We start from the raw sequence: 17,796 nt of genomic DNA, 5'->3' as shown, positions 1-17,796 counted from the left end.
AAGACGATCTTTTTAAAGTATTTTGCTTGGGCTTAGAATTTATTCTTATTCTAAATCTTCTGACTTGACTTAAATTTATATATTTTGGCCAAATCTAGCTGATTTGTCAGGACATTTCCCTTCATTCTGAGTTACTTTCTGTAGTTTCCCAAGTGTGACACATTCCTGATTACAGCCAACTCTTTCCTGGTAAGTTAATGGTCATAATTCAGAGTCCATTTCATTTCCTGACTGAAATCCCTACCTTCAGGATTTAAACTGCAGATTTTAATTCTTTGGTTTATAATGAGCATTTAAAGCTCAGAGATCCCAGTTTTTAATCAAGAATACTGTTATTGATTAGAATATTTATGATAATATGTACCATTTTAGTCCACATGTAGATTTTGTATGTTAATGTTTTTATATTTCAAATGCTATATTTGGCAACATGGATTTTTTTTGAAACTTAAATTACTTTGTAAAAATGTATATGGTACAATATACTTGTATTTATTGGTTAGGTAGGAGAATGAGGCATTTGATACATAAAATCTTGGGTAATTAAAGATTATTATGTATATATTATAAGTCAGGGCCATTTTTTTTTTTTTTTTTTTTTTTTTTTGTGAGAAGGCTCCATGCCCAATGTGGGGCTTGAACTCACAACCCTTAGATCAAAAGTCACATGCTCTACCAACTGAGCCAGCTAGGCACCTATATATTATAAATTAGTAACTGAGTTAGCAAAAATTATATTACAACAAAATGCCTATACCACCAGAGTTATGCAAAACAATCAAGGCTTTCTAATAGTGAGTCAGAATAAATGGCATGAACATTTGCTATCATTGTGCTATTGATATGGAGAGGTGCTAATTAAAAGAACTCTAGCAGTGTTGGATTCCAAACAGTCACCTGAGTACTGTTCATATTTTTGACTTATGATCCTGTTTTGTATGGAATTTAAAAAAAGCAAAGAGAATGATAGAAGAAGATAATGGCATGCTAGATTGTTTTCTTTGCTCTTTCTGTAATTTATTTCAGAGCTTGTGTAAAATTCTTCTAAGTAATTGTTTAAACTCACTTAACTCATAACCTTTAAGAAATCATAGAAAATGATTAGAGAAATATATACAAATTATATATCACTAGGAATTTTTGTAATTCTCCTTACTTAAAATATACTTAGGTCAAATGTATTTAGAGACTGTTTAAAGGGGATAAAATATGTATTTAATGGCTATTAGAAACTAGTTTTTAACCGATCATCCTTGTACGGAATGTCTTTGAACGTTTATAATCATGAGTTTTTTAATGTTAGATTAATTACATATTGAGAACAAAAAAACCCCAAAACATTAAGGAATAATAAACTGCTTTGAAGCTAAAACAATCTATGATCAAAGTATATACTGAGGAGACTTAAAAAACTAGAAGTTATTACATAAATGAATACACTGAATAAACAATAGCTAATACTTATTATATACCTAGTATGTATCAGACACATTTTTAAATATTTTGTACTTATTAAATTATTAAATTGAATTATTTAATAAATACTTATCGTGAAACGTCTCTGATGTGTATTAGTTTAGACTCTGGGGGATATATACTAGATAATAAAAAAAATCCTCTGCTCTCTGGTAATTTGTATTATAGTGGGAGAAGACACACAATAATTAAAATTAATAAGTAAAACAGCATGTGTTACATGGTGATAAGTTTTTTGGTTAAAAAAAAAAGGAGGAGAGGAAGAAACGGTGTGTAAGTGAATGTGGGAGTTCTTTAATTTTAAAAAGGTTAGTCAGGGAAGCCCTCATTAAGACCATGACAATTGAGCAAAGATCTGAAATAGGTGCCAAAGACATCTGGATAGTTGGAAGAAGAAAGGCTAAGAAACAGGAACAGATGCAAAGGCCCAGAGGTAGGAGTAGTTTTGCACGTTCATTCCTGGTATATCAGAGAAGCCCAGGGAGCAGGAACAGAGCAAGCAAGGAGGAGACTAACAGGAGATGAAGTTAAGGAGAAATGAGGGACCTGACCATATAGACTTAGGCTTTTATTTCATTTTATTTATTTATTTATTTATTGATTGATTGATTTTATTTATGTATTTGACAGAGCGAAAGAGCACAGCAAGGGGAGCAGTAGAAGGAGAGGGAGAAGCAGGCACACTCTGAGCAGGGAGCTCCATGCAGGGCTCGATTCCAGGACCCTGGAATCATGACCTGAGCCAAGGCAGATGCCCAACCATCTGAGCCACCCAGGCACCCCCTATTTTATTATTTTTTAAGGATTTGTTTATTTTAGAGTGGGGGGAGAGGGGCAGAGGGAGGGGAAGAGAGAAACGTAGGCAGACTCTGCACTGAGCACGAAGCTCTGAGATTCCATGACTCTGAGATCACAACCTGAGCAGAAACCAAGAGTCAGTCGCCCAACCGACTGGGCCCCAGGGGCTCCCTGGCTTGGCCTTTTATTTTGGGGGATATATGAAGGGTTTGAGCAGTGAAGTGACACAACCTGACTTACATTCTAACAGGATTCCTCTGACTGCTGTGTTGAGAATAGACTGTGGGGAGCAAAAATCAGAAGAGGAAGTCAGTTAGGAAGCTGTTGTAGCCTAAGCAGAGATTATGGTTCTTGGAATGGAATTCTGTAGTGTGGCGTATAGTGAGAAGTGGCTGGATTCTAGATGGTTTGGAAGGTAGAGCCAATAAGAATGTGCTGTCTGAGAGGAAAAGAAGAATCAATTATGACTCAAGGCTTTTGCCCTGCACAATAGAAAAAAAAAATTATGGTGGAGATGTGGAGACTATGGAAATAGCAGGTTTGGAAGGGGGAGATCAGGCATTCATGTTGGATATAGTCAATTTGAGATGCTTGTTAGATATCCAAGTAGAGATGAATCCTCACTACTACAGTCCTATGAGGTAGTTAGTATTATTGTCCCTTTTCTGCAGACAAGGTATCAATCTAGAAAGGTTAATTTCTCTTTATTCACTCAGAAAGTAATAGGGGTAGGATTCAAACCCAGGCAGTCTGACACCACAGATCTTGATTTTAAACACTGAGGTATCTACTTTGGAGGAATTTAGAAATGAGTATGGTCATGTCGAGTTATATAAAATCATACGTGGAAAAGTCCTACCACCCATGAGATCCAGGGCATCTGGCTGTATAGATGACTCTTTTTAAAGGACCATTTATAAAAACTTAAGTGGTTTGCTCTATCTCTGTCTGTGTCTGTGTCTATGTCTATCTCTATCACTCTTCACCTTTATCCCAGAGAGCTAGTTCTCTATATCTGTTTAGCTGGAGTGGGAAAGTTTTCCATACTACATAACTTTAACTGTGGCAATAGTTCCTATTTTGATCACTCTATTTCTGTCACTGTTTGTGTCTTGCCTCTTAATCTCAAGCATTCCAGTATCTTAGATTCAGAGAAGCTCCAGCGGTTCCTGATTACTTCCTGAATGTTGGTTGACCCAACATTCTGATTTCCTAGAAGTCCATAGCTAATGGCATTGTTCAGGGCTAGTATATCCTTATGGTTCCATGTGGCCCAGTGTGCTCATCATTGTTCAACTTACCACATGGCAGCTGTTTAGGTATCCTTTTGTAAATTAATCTCTCCATACAAGCCTAGCCCAGCCCAGATAACCTGTGTTGCATTGTGCATAATTCAGCAAAACAAATTACTACAATTTTAATATATACCCTCTGTATTAAGTAGGATAGCATTAATATGGACTATATATTATTTGTACAAAAATTATGGAGTTGAAAAATTTTAGTTTTTAAAGAATTACTTATGACCCAGCCTGTTTTGTACTAGCTCTTAGGAAATGTTTTATATCTTGGCATAATATCCCTGGAAATATGTATTTGTAAATGAATGGCTGACATGCCATTAACTATTCAGCAATACATTCACCAAATCAATACAAATGTAGTGCATAGTCAATAATATGAATCATTTGTCACTTGGCATCTGGTCCCATCAGAATAAGTACAATATTATAAAATGCTAAATTTTTTCTTTCCTGCATTGTATGCTGTGTTCCTGCATGATTAAACCAAAGCATTAAAGTCTGAACTCATTATATTTCATACCTACAAATAAAAATACATGTGGCTGGAAGCACTTAGTGAAACAATGTAATTTATTGAGGGAATTTAATCTTATACTGTATTGAAGCAATGTATGGCTTGGTGTTAAGCTTGATTAATTATTGAAAATGTGTTGGGTACAGAAATGAAGTAGTTTTAGGAAAAGAATATGATTTTTGGATTTTCTTCTTGTATAAACATTAATAAGCATTTAATGTGTCACAAATTTTCTCTAGAAAATGGGAATAATAGCATCCTTCTTTCCTGGACTACTCTTTTCTGAGTCCCCTTCCCTAAGACTTCCCTCGTTCTTCATTGTCCTTGTTTATTACCTCAAAGTCATGTGTAGTGCTGCATTTTGTGTTTGACTCCTATTAGTTCTCAGGCATGTTGCATATAAATATTCATAAAAGCGTAATCAATCCTCCTTCTGTATCTTTTTTTTTTTTTTAAGATTTATTTATTTTAGAGAAGGGGAGAAAAGCAGAGGGAGAGGGAGAGAGAAACTCAAGCAGACCCTGCACTGAACGTGGAGCGGATGTGGGCTCCATCTCACAACCCTGAGATCCTACCTGAACTGAAACCAAGAGTCAGATACTTCACCTACTGTGCCACCCAGGCACCCCTCCTTCTGTATCTTTTACTGTTTAAGTAATTTGCTTGTATTACTTAGATTCCTACAAAATGGTCTTAATGCTTCTGCTGATGCCTGGCTCTAGGAGAGGACAGAGCCACATCTAGGTGAGATGTGTTTTATAAGGTAGTGACAGCATTGGGCTGATCTTGAGGGGCGCAGGTGTTGGATTATGGGGTGTTTGTAGGAGTGAGGGGCTCCAGTAGAGATGGGTCACTGAAGGTTACTTATTCCACAGTTTTGCCTAAGAGCCAGATTTGTTTCTGCTCTTACGTTATTAAGCAGTTTGCTTTATCAACACTGCTGGGTCATAGTTTATTATCAGGAATATTTATTATTTTCAATATTTCATCAAGATTTACCTGTTTATCTGTTATTTAAAACTGCATACATTTCAGGTTGTACAGAAGAAGAAAAGTTCTCAAGTTTAGTCACAGATAGTAACTTACTATTAGGAGGTACACCAAAGCCAAGCGGCACCGTTTACATCACTTACTAAACAGTATCAATGTGTATTTTCTGTCCAGGCTTCCTTGAGATTAGTTTGCTGCAGTGTAGTCCATCTGGAACAACTTTTGAAAATGCAGCTCAGAAAATGAGTGAAGCCTGATTTCTCACTAGGTTAAGTCACGGGGAGAACATTGTTCTTGTCCTCTAGTTCCGCTGTTCACTCCTAGGTGCAATTCAGGGTGTTGGTTTTGATGTATTCTGCTTTCTTTGCTTGTTAGCTTTTTCCAAATGCCGCCTCATGAAGTTTATTCAGCTGAGACTGAAATGAGTTGAGACTTTTGCTGACATTCTCTAGATTGGCCATGTTTGCTGATGCTTCAGGTGTACCAGTACATGGGGTGCATAATATCTTTACCATAAATACTGGACTTAGGTAGAAGATGCAAGCACTCTATTTGAACTTCAGTATGGTGAAAACATAGGCATATTTCTCTAGGCAGCAAGTAATCTCATAGGAATCAGAAGGAAACTTTTTCCTGGCTTCATTGCTTGAATTACACTCCATTTTGTTTTGTTTTGTGCTAATTTACATGATATTGATTAGGGCAGCCTCTGTTTGTTTCACAAAATAAACCCGCATCATTTTGTGGCCGTAGGGCTTGTTTGGGGTGGGGCCACTCATCTTGCGTTACCTTCAGTGGTCAGAATGAGACTCAGAAATGTTTAAGCACATTAGTTTTACATTACCTGTGAGGGGAGCATTCTGAGGAATATTGTCATTTCTCCATACACTGACAAACATTAGATTTTATTGAAATAATAAATTTATGTGGTTAAAGAAATTCCAACAATACAGAAGAATTTACACAAGCTACACTGTCTCAGAGGTACAGTGGTAATTACTAGAAGAGTCAAAACAGAAACTGTTTAAAGCGAGTCACCTCTGGGGGTTGGGAAGAGGGTGGCTGGGTATTGTGCCGATAGATAGATAGATAGATAGATAGATAGATAGATAGATAGATAGATTTAATTTTTACAAATTTTGTTTCCTTCTTGGTATGCTAGATTAGGACTGAACTGCTCTTTACCTCCTCATTGTTCTTTATGTACATACAATAATAGTAGTCTGTTTCCATACAGATCACCTTTGGTACCTGAAAAACATAATTAAATCTTCATTTCTTATTCCATTAACTGTGGACAGTGCTTTTAACTACCCACTTTATAAGATGAACACACTGTAACTCTAATTCTCCAATTTCTTCCACTTCCCAATCTTCCAAGTCAATATTCAACATTTTCATTAATATGCCCAGATAAATATTTACTGCAGAGTCATATATAGCGTGTTGGTATTACACTTTCTTCTCTATGGGTCTAATGTTGGGACTTCTCTGCCACTCAGTTTCAAATCCCAGGGAATGAACTATTTAAACCGTCTACCAATAGACTTAGTCATATCCTTATCTTTTTCAGAGTTCTCAATCCATTCAGTTCCCTCTTTTTCATTCCTCCTGGGACACTGCATCCCTTGGGTCCAGTCTGTATTGGCTCTTCTCTAGAGTCTTTCCAAAGCAGTGGTCCTGAGACTGACTTTCTTTCTCTCCTGAATAGCATTCTCTGTTTCTTGGATAGTATGTTTCTTTCTGGCTTACATCCTCAAGTTAACTTCTTGAGAAAGGGCACTGAGGAGCTAAAATGATCAGAGAAGACAGTTCAGATTTTTTGTGCAGGGTAAGTGACTGACTTCAGGCAGTCTTAATTCCTGGGATGGGGGAAGGGTTTGTATGTCTATTGACTGTTCTATAAACTGAGGATCAGTAAATGTTTTCTGTAACGACCTGATGATAATATTTAGACTTTATGGACTTCATACAGTTTCAGTTAAATAGTCTTTTTTTTTTTTTTCTAAAGCAATGCTTAAAAAATGTAAAAACTATCTTAGCTCACTGGATATACAAAAACAGGTGGTAGTTATAGTCTGCCACTCCCTCAAAACAGACTTGCAGTTAATTCCTGTTTTCAGCCCTATGTTTCCTTCTCAACTTTGGGTTCAATTCTGAGACTGGGATTCCGTAAAGTAGATTGAGCTCCAGATTGAGCCTTCCTCCCCACTTTTCTGAGCTTAAATCTTTCTCCCTGTGTATTCTGAGCTCTGTTTTTTCTCAGTCACTAGCCTTCCATCTGCTTTCTGTCTTCCAAGAATCTGTTGAAAATTCATGCCCACTTATGGCTCCCTCACCATTCTTTTTGTTATTATGGATAGTAGATGCTGTTGGTACCTATATCCCCTCTTCACTTCCAGTTTCCCAGCAGCTATCCCATTTTCAACTGCCAGCACCTTCAACTCTTAGAGGGTTCTATCTGGCTGTAAGAGTTTTCTCTGCCTGGCCATGCGGCAGGCTGGAGGGGCCAGAGAGTGTCTTTTCCCATCAGCCCTCAACGGATGTCTAACGAGAATTAATGAGTAAATACCACAGCTCCCTCCTGCTACTGCTGGGATAACTCTGAGGTGCATGTTCTTTTTTTTTTTTTAAATAATTTTGTATTATGTTATGTTAGTCACCATATAGTACATCCTTAGTTTTTGATGTAGTGTTCCATGATTCATTATTTTTGTATAACACCCAGGGCTCCATGCAATATGTGCCCTACTTAATACCCATCACCAGCCTATCCCAATACTCCTCCCCCCTCCCCTCTGAACCCTCAGTTTGTTTCCCAGAGTCCATAGTCTCTCGTGGTTCATTCCCCCTTCTGTTTACCCTCCCTTCATTCTTCCCTTCCTTCTCCTACTGATCTTCCTGCTATTTCTTATGTTCCATAAATGAGTGAAACCATATGATAATTGTCTTTCTCTGCTTGACTTATTTCGCTTAGCAAAGGTGCATGTTCTGTACTGGCTCCAGAGTTGCCTAGCAGGACTGAGACACAGGTTCTAATCTCTTGCTTGATAATGAACACTTTGTTGGTTCTTCTCTATTCCATGACTCGCTTTCCCTCTCCCTAAATTTCCTGGGATTACCTCTCACATAAATTCTTGATTCAAATCCTTTTTTAGAGTCTGCTTCTGAGGAACCCAGATGGAGATACTGTGGGTTAGTTTTTTTAAATGATTATTATAATTTTAATGAGATCTCAGAAGAGCAGATAACTTTGAGTACCTATTTTTTATATTGAATCTGAATCCAATGAACTGATATTATATTGAACATTTACTATGGACCAGGCATTATTCATGGAGGGTAAAACAGTAAATTCAACATGAATTCTACATACAGGGAGTTTGTGTTCTACCGAGGAGATAATCCACACAGAATGTTTTAAGTGTTGTTAAGAGAGGTTAAGATGTACATATCATGGGGTTTAGCAGGCATGAGAAGTTATTTGCAGATGTGTGATCAGAGATGACTTTAGAGGAAGGTGATATTTGAATTCGGTAAAGAGGAAAACAGAATGATGGGGGGGGCACCTGGCTGGCTCAGTTGGTAGAGCATGTGACCCTTGATCTTGGGGTCATGAGTTGTAGTCCTGTGTTGGGGTAATCCTGGGATTTTACTGGGATTACTCAAATCCTGGGATTTGAGATTTTACTAAAAAAAAAAAAAAAAAAGAGAAGAAAAGACAATGATGGGACTGGGCATTGCTAGGGGAGAAAACAGAATGAACACAAATCCTCTTCCAGATGCACGTGAAGAGGAATGGCTGACTCAAGAGAAACCTTCCGTCTTTAGAAGAGGACAAAATCATGTAAAACAAACATGAATCCGTATAAACACACACACATATGTGTATGTAAACATATATGTAATTAATTAAAATTGTAGGGAGATGCTCATACGAATATTGCTGGAGGTTGGTGATAAATGATTTATATTATTAAGAGTTTGGATATGATGTGGGAAACAAGTGGGAGGCATCAGATTTGTCTGTGCAGGGAAATTAAAAATATCTTTTAAGGGAGAATGTTGTGATACAGGATGTTTTATTCTTGCGAGGCATAGATTGAATGGAGGCGAGGAAGAGGCTATTGCAGGTGGGTGCATCATCGTGGGGGACTGTGACTAGAAACTAGGGGCTAATTTGAGAAATATGGAGGAGAAAGCCGGAGGGAGAAAAAGAACAAAGAAGCACGGAGAATGGGAAAGCAAGGAAAAAGTCAAAGGAAGAGGTCAAGCTCTTAGGGAATCTCTCAAAGCAGTAAGGATAGTAGAGAGAGCAAAAGAAAGAAAGGCCAGGCGCCTGAGTGGCTCTCTCTTTGGCCCAGGTCATGATCCTAGATTCCTGAGATCCAGTTCCATGGCAGGCTTCTTGCTCAGTGGGAAGTCTGCTTCTCTGCTCCTCCCCTGGCTTGTGTGCATTCTCTCTCTCTCTCTCTCATATAAATAAATAAAATCTTAAAAGAAAAAAAAAGAGAGAAAGGCCTGTATCTGGACCAGTTAGAATGTAGAAGGTGAGCTGGAGAGCTGGTTGGCATGAACTCTTTCTGCTTTACTTTCCATTTACCCTGTCACTATTTCTAACCATTTATGCCCTCCAGAAGAGATGGTGAGGAAGTGTATAAACCAACTGAAGGTTAAGCTTGGGTTTATTTTGAAAAAAACAAAACAAAACAAAACAAAAAACCTTTTTTTGTTGTTGTTACCTGTCCTCTAAAGGGGTTTCAATGAGAACAATTTTTAAAAATAGAAAGTAATGTATTCTTCACTGATAATAAAGTCTTGAGCTTAAGTGAAAGACTCTTAGAGCCTTTAAATTGAACACTTGAGTTTCTATTTAAACTTATTTACTGCTGTAGTCACAACAGTTATTTTGCTGATATCCATGTGAAGCCTGCCTGTACAGAGAACAAGTACGAAACAGAATCTACTGCTTTCCCACAATGTCAATTTCTTAGGCATCAATCCATAAATTAGTGTTATTAGTGGGAATGGACACCCTGTCTAGCTACATGTATTTAATTATATGCTGAAAAGATGTGCTCATTATTGCAGCTATAGGGTAGCTCTGTTAATAAGTTATGAGCTACTATTTCAGAGAAATCGCTCCACCAATAATAAGTAGCCTGTATTCTATTTTCCTTATCCCTTGAATATCTGTATGGAATAAAATTAATTCAGAAAACAATCTGAGGGGTGCCTGGGTGGCTGTCGTTAAGCGTCTACCTTTGGCTCAGGGCGTGATCCCAAGGTCCTGGGATCGAGCCCCGTGTCAGGCTCCCTGATCGGCTGGGAGCCTGCTTCTTCCTCTCTCACTCCCCCTGCTTGTGTTCCCTCTCTTGCTGGCTGTCTCTCTCTCTGTCGAATAAATAAATAAAATCTTAAAAAAAAAGAAAATAAGAAAAAAAGAGAAAACAATCTCAAAGAAGCGGGAAAGCTTAAATCATCCCCAAACCCACTTTTGCTACCCTTCCCCAACCTTATTAAGCTGCATTTGGAATTATTCTAGCCTATTAGATGTTCTTTCAGACCCTAAACTGTAAGCATTTCTTTTAGTTCAAATGTCCCTTCAAGGTTATCTCCCACTACTTTTTCTGTTAGCAACTGGTAGAAGTGTTATCACACTCTTCTAGTTTTCTTTTTGACCTATCAGTAATTTACTCTGAAGATTCTTTTCCTTTCTTCTTACATCCAACAACATGGAAGCAGACTACACTATAGGAATTCTGCTCTTTTCTTAGGATTTTGGAACAAACAATTTCTCAAAAGCCCCTGGGTACACTAAGAACACCTTTCTTTCAATTTCACCTATTTTTTAATTTAATTTAATTTAATTTAATTTAATTTAATTTAATTTTATTTTATTTTATTTTATTTTATTTATTTTATTATTATTTTTTTAATGTTTTTTTTTTATTATATTATGTTAGTCACCATACAGTACATCCCTGGTTTTTTATGTAAAGTTCGATGATTCATTAGTTGCATATAACACCCAGTGCACCACGCAGTACGTGCCCTCCTTAATACCCATCACCAGCCTATCCCAATCCTCCTCCCCCCTCCCCTCTGAACCCTCAGTTTGTTTCTCAGTGTCCATAGTCTCTCATGCTTCATTCCCCCTTCTGATTACCCCCCCTTTCTTTATCCCTTTCTTCTCCGATCTTCCTAGTTCTTATGTTCCATAGAGGAGAGAAACCATATGATAATTGTCTTGCTCTGCTTGACTTATTTCACTTAGCATTATCTCCTCCAGTGCCGTTCATGTTGCAGCAAATGTTGAGAAATCGTTCTTTTTGATAGCTGAGTAATATTCCATTGTATATATGGACCACAACTTCTTAATCCAGTCATCTGTTGAAGGGCATCTCGGCTCCTTCCATGATTTAGCTATCAATTTCACCTATTTTTTTTTTAAAGATTTTATTCATTTATTTATTTTAGATAGATAGTGAGCATGGGCGGGGGAGGAGCAGAAGGGGAGGGGTATAAGGGGAGGGAGATAGAAAAGCAGATTCCCCACTCATCACAGAGCCCCTAGGGGGGCTTGATTCCAAGATTCTGAGATCACGACCAAGCAGAAATTAAGAGTCTGATGCTCAACCGACTGAGCCACCCAGGCACCCCTGATTTCACCTATTCTTTTAACAAATATATCATTGCTTGTAATATACTGTAATAGAATATTGCTGCTTAGTTACTGTCAGATATTTCTGCTTAGCAAATTATGAGAAAGGTTCTTTTTTTATTTTTATTTTTTTTTGAAGTAGGCTCCAAGCACAACAAGGGGCTTGAACTCACAACCCTAAGATTAAGAGTCACACGCTATGAGAAAGGTTCTAATACTAGAGCAGGATGTACATCTTCTGGGAAACTTCTAATATTGTGATATATATGGTGTAGAGCTGTGCTTAAGAAGGTAGCATCTTTTCTGTTTCATATTTAGTTTTGAAAAAAAGTGCAACACCCTGAAGGAACCAGGGATACCTGAATACTTGCAGAAGTTGTGTGACTCTGCCTGAACTTGTCCACTTCCAAGTTCATTTAATCATTAGGCTAAGGAACCTGAAAGAAGAGACCATGTAGATTTGAGTAGCCACCTTTGCTTCCATTCAATATTCCCATCCAGTACTTGGCCAATGAAAATATCAGGTAGAGACAGGACAACATAACAGTAGCTGAAGTGTGGATTCTGGAGTGAGACATTGAAATCCAGATCTTTCACTTAGAAATATATGATTTTGGACAGGTTAATTAACCTCTTTTTGTCTAAATCCTCTCAACAGTAGACTATGGTTATTAATAATACCTACACCATAGAATCATTGAGATTAAGTGAGGGACCTATAATATCTTAACTATTAAATAAATGTTAACTGTTGTTATTTGTTACTTTCAGAACATGTAAGGGCCTTTTCTTTAAGTTCATGCTAAAATCTTATATGATTTATTAAAGAAATGCATTGTCAGTCCAACTTTTTGAATGAAATCTTTTATGCTGTGTTCTGCATTGTATCAAACTAACTTAATAACATGATTTACATATTCACATGTATCTGCATCTTTGAGTTGTTTTTTAAAAATCTAGCTATGTTTTCACAAAAGTTTTAATAAAAAGGTTGTTAGAGATGGTAAAATATTTACCTTTTAGCAGCATGATTTATTTTCACACCGGTGTTAGGGCTTTGCACCAGTGCAATTTTGTATGACTGTTTAAGATTACACTGAGAAAAACTGCTTTAACTATACCTGGCATTGACCTTTTTTCCATAGACTCGGCCTCAGGCCTTTGAAAAATAAAGACATTTTTATTAATTATTTGATTCTATCAAATGATTTCTGAATCTCATAGAAGAACTTTAGTTGTTACAAGTAGACTCGAGGTGACTATCGCATGTGTTTTTATCCTAATATAACTAGGAATAACTGGAATAACTTCTGCCCCTTTTAATTTTGTATGAGTTTGTGTTCTAATCACCAGGCACTGAGTTTCAGTAACTTCTGCTGACATTCTGTTTTCTCCTGGTTCTCACAGGCCCCAAACATTGATTTCAGAAGTGCCTCATTACTGCATTAATGTTCCCAGATCATTGTCATGAACAGATAGCCTGAAGTAGAATGCATGCTATTTAAAGATAGCGGTGTTTTTCTTTTTTTACATTTGAATAATGCATCAGTGTGAAAAATAGCACCTTCGATATTAAGTTTTGGAAGAAAAATTGAATTGTGCAAAATTTCAAAAGTCTGTGTCTCAAATGCTACTTTACTTCTTATAAAGCTCTCTCCATACCAGGTAGGGAAAGCATCTCATATTTATTTAGTAGCTTTCAAGTGCCAGGCACTTTGGATAAATTATGTTATTTTATTCTCATAATAGCTCCTGGAGGTAGGAATCATTACCTCATTTTATGGAGGAGGAAACTGGGAGTCAAAGAGGTAAAATGATTTGCAAAAGTAGTAAATGCATAGCTAGGACTTGAACCTGGATCTGACATCTTTCCACTCTACCGCCTTGAGTGAAGGAGAAAGAAATGTGGTAGTAAAAATGCAAATGGCTATGACCATCTGGAAGGATAGTTCTGCCAAGTTCTAATATGAAAAGTGCTGGACCTTGTTATAGCAGACATTAACATAAAGTTGCACCCATTTACAGAACGATCCCAGTTCCTATGAAACACTCTGATGTAAATTTTAGTTCTGAGTTTTGTTCCCATACACGAAGGCACAGCATTGGCCATAATTATTGCTGTTGTAACTTTGTACATGAATGGCGATTTTGTAAGACTAGATGAATTTTCCTATTTAGCATGAGCTTGATTGTTCTCTCTAGACTTCCCCTAATCTCCTGCTGAGATCTTGTTAAACATTTTGAGGATGAACTAATCAGTGTTTTGCATCCTTTCAATAATATGAATGCTTGTTTTTTTGGGCATAATTTAATGTGAGACTATTTAGGTGGAAATAGATGGAAAGATGCTCTTCACCAGTTATGGTCTGGGAAAACTGGCCGGCTTAGTGATGCTGATGGGTAGGTCACCTCGTTAAGATTTAACCTGGAGTAGAGATTTCAGATAAATGTTTGTAGTGGGCAACAATTTATAAACAATTTCTAATCATTTATTCTCTCATTCTCAAAATTAATGATTCCAGGTCAATTGCAGATACAGAAATTCTGCTGGGGTTATTATGAGAGGAAGGTGAGGATCCATGAAATCCTCATAGCCAAGCTGATAAGCTTCCAATAGTGCTTATTGATGCTGGTAAATCTGGTTTGCTCTTCCCCCCACCCCAGTGGATCACTTCAGCATAAAATTAGAATGCCTAATTTGAAATTAATTCTCCCCAGAGGAGAAACAGGTCTAATTTTCCTGTAGAGGCCATCAGTGCTTCTTTGGGTCTAGGGTGAGTCGATTACAGTACTTCCCGTGTTACTCCTGGGTCAAGATCGTCAACTGGCATATTACAACTTATAACAAGAAGCCAGCATGTATTTAGATAGTATTCTGCTGTGTGAGATGAAAATATGTTTTGATGTCTTTGATGGCAAGAATCTTTAAATATAACTTTATGCCATTTAAATATGTAGAGACAGGGGTATAAACCAGTCTTTTTTTTTTTTTCTTCTATATACTATAGGGTACAGATTCTAAATTTAAGCAGTATAATTCAGATTTTTGCCTTATGTTCTCTATTACTAATCTGAATATTTCCAATCAAACTTTTCAAAGAAAAGTTCTTATGATTTGGTTTGAAACAGAGTTGGAAATCATAAGCTGTTTGTATAATTTTCAGATACCTGTATGAAAACTGAAATGGTCAAATGCCTTGATAAATAATACAATGGAACAGTTATGTTATTTTCAGTTATTATATGGTATAGGATGATGAGTTCACAGAAATACAACCATTTCTCTTACATTTGAAACCAAGACCATGACTCTGGCTTGTCTTATTAGGGGAGACTTTAAAATTCCTCCATACCCATATATAAATGCTCTAAATTATTTATATCTATATTTATATCTATATATAGATATTATGCTGTAAATTAAACATATAGACACAATTCATCTTAAAGCATTTGTTTAACTGTTCTTAACTAATCCTTTGGCTATCATTTAAAATATTATATAGAGGGTGCCTGGGTAGCGCAGTCCTTAAGCGTCTGCCTTCGGCTCAGGGCATGATCCCGGCGTTCCGGGATCCAGTCCCACATCGGGCTCCTCCGCTGGGAGCCTGCTTCTTCCTCTCCCACTCCTCTGCTGTGTTCCCTCTCTTGTTGGCTGTCTCTCTGTCAAATAAATAAATAAAATCTTAAAAAAAAAAAGGAAAACAGACAAATTATCTCAAGTATGTTTCTACTTCTTTAAAAAATATTATATAAAAATATTATTTCTAAATAGTATTAAAGATAGTTTCTGAACTGGAATGACAGTAGAACATTTCATTCAAGCTTTTGGAGTCCAGACTACATAGAACAGATAAAAATTTTCTTTTACAGAATGGTTTCTGAATAAGGCCCTTTCTTGTTCCAGTGTGCCATGTTTACTCTTTTAAAAAAAATACTCATCTACACTTATCATCATCATATAGTTTTCTTCATTGTTAATGAGTTGATAAGGCAATTGATCCCATACTGTTAACCTCAGTAAATGCTTAACTTAGTTTTACATCTGCAACAAAACCATACCTGAGATTTTACTTTGAAACTTTATTTACATCCAAAATCCTTTTATTTTCCTACCAAAACAAGGATTCTTTTATTTGCATACTTTTATAAAATGTTCTTTTTTTTAATTTCTTTTTTTTTAAAGATTTTATTTATTGAGAGAGAAAGAGAGTGCATGAATGGGGGAGGGGCAGAGGGACAGGGAGAGAGAATCTCAAGCAGACGCCACGCTGAACACAGAGCCCTGTGCAGAGCTCCATCTCACGACCTTGAGATCATGACCTGAGCTGAAATCAAGAGTCAGATGCTCCTAAAATATTCTTATGTAAAACGATACTATGCTAAATATCTAAACCAAACTACACTATCCTAATGATCTTAAGATATATGTAATCTATATCTTAAGTTCCATGGAATCTAATTATTATCTACCAAAGAGGAGAAAAGAGCAAATAGAAGTTTCAGTAGTTGAAAGGAACCCAAACTAAATAATCTCAAAACAGACAAAAATTGTAAAAGTAAGATACAATTATATTTGGAAAAACTTCATGGTGTTTAACTGTGGACTAAGACTTGTCTCACATCTTGAAGACTACTTTGATGTCATGATAGCTAGAACAAAGTGTAGGGGCAAAAAATAGACAACTAAGCAAAGTGGGTGGTGTCACTTATTTGATAGAGAAAGATAGTTTGGGGGGAGGATGCAGATCCTAAGTTGGCAAAAGGTAAAGATTAATGGAAACTTTCATAAAGATTAGGAGGACAAAAATTATAATTATAGCAATTACTTTAAAAATCTGTTTTATAAAAATAATTTAAAAAACAATTATGCAAAAATGGTGATGTATTTTTTGGATTTATTTTTATGTTTAAGAATTGAAAACATTTTCTATAAAAGGGTGACAATGGAAGTGGGGCAAAGGAGAAAGAAAATATAAATAATAAAAATTGGGAAATATTAGAGTCTGATACAACCATTTACAAGGAGGATATTAATCAACATTTTATTTAAAGATCCTAAAGTTGTATTTGTTATCATGAAAAATATTACATTAATGAGGTTCTTGTTAAGAAGTAACCTGTATCTGCAAATAAAATTTTCTTGTTCCCCTTATTTCAATGCAAATCAGATTACAGCCATCACTTCATGGTAAATTATAACAATAATAAGCAATAAATTTAAAATAACCATAGTATGACAGTAAATGATAATCTCAAATCATTTTTGTTCACTGTGTTGAAAATGCCAAATTTTATTCTGGACACAGTAAAGATGAGGTCCTTAGGAAGTTGGAGAGATTTTGTGACATAAAATAGTTAAAATTTAAAAGCATTTGATTTTCTGTTTTTATTTTTATTCAACCAAGGATCATAGGACTCTTTCAATGCTTTTCTTTCTAAGTGATAAATTAATTAAATATTTACTGATCACCTACAATATTGGAATATTGACCCCTAAAGTATTGGATGTTATAGGTGCTGAAGATATAGTAGTGAAAAATACCAAAGTCACTGTTCTTGTACTATTTACAAATACTCCTGGGAGAAGAAAGACAATAAAATGAAATGACAAATGCATGTAAGGTATGCCAATTTGCACTGAATACTGCTGGGAAAAAAATTAAGTGCAGTAAGAGTAATTTGAATAAGTTACCCTAGCATAACTTTACTGTAATAAAATATTTCTATTTTTGCCTTTTCTATTGTCAAGAAATTTACTACTAATAAGCACTAATAGTATACTGTGACACTCCATGTCTAATTACACATAATTGATTTCTCCACTTTTTCACATGTGACAAAGAACAGGTCATGATTCTAGGAAGTTTGGATCATGAAGAGAAAAGATTTTAGATAAAAATGATCCATGAAAATGTAGACTGACGTCTTGCTTGCTGCCAAAAGCCACAATCAAATAGCTAGCAGAGTACTGAATTAGCCTGTGGACGGATGTACAGGGGTCTTGAAATAGTTTTAATCAGAGGTGATTTTTAACCCTATTAGAACAT

General features: G+C 36.2%; 1 protein-coding gene and 1 non-coding gene across 7 annotated transcripts in view; one reads left to right on the top strand and one right to left on the bottom strand.

Moving 5' to 3' along the window:
- The window catches only part of SLC44A5 (solute carrier family 44 member 5), a 382,764-nt gene that overhangs the window by 77,078 nt on the left and 287,890 nt on the right, over positions 1 to 17,796 (top strand). The window lies entirely within an intron of this gene.
- TRNAK-UUU (transfer RNA lysine (anticodon UUU)) lies at positions 622 to 694 on the bottom strand. The gene has a single exon. It is a non-coding gene; the product is annotated as a tRNA-Lys (tRNA).

This window comes from Ursus americanus, chromosome 12, assembly GCF_024610735.1.
Source record: "Ursus americanus isolate L20-20 chromosome 12, mUrsAme1.1.p, whole genome shotgun sequence".
In the NCBI taxonomy this organism is placed as follows: domain Eukaryota; kingdom Metazoa; phylum Chordata; class Mammalia; order Carnivora; family Ursidae; genus Ursus; species Ursus americanus.
Note: the sequence above shows the minus strand (reverse complement) of the source record. Positions and strands in the feature narration are given on the sequence as shown.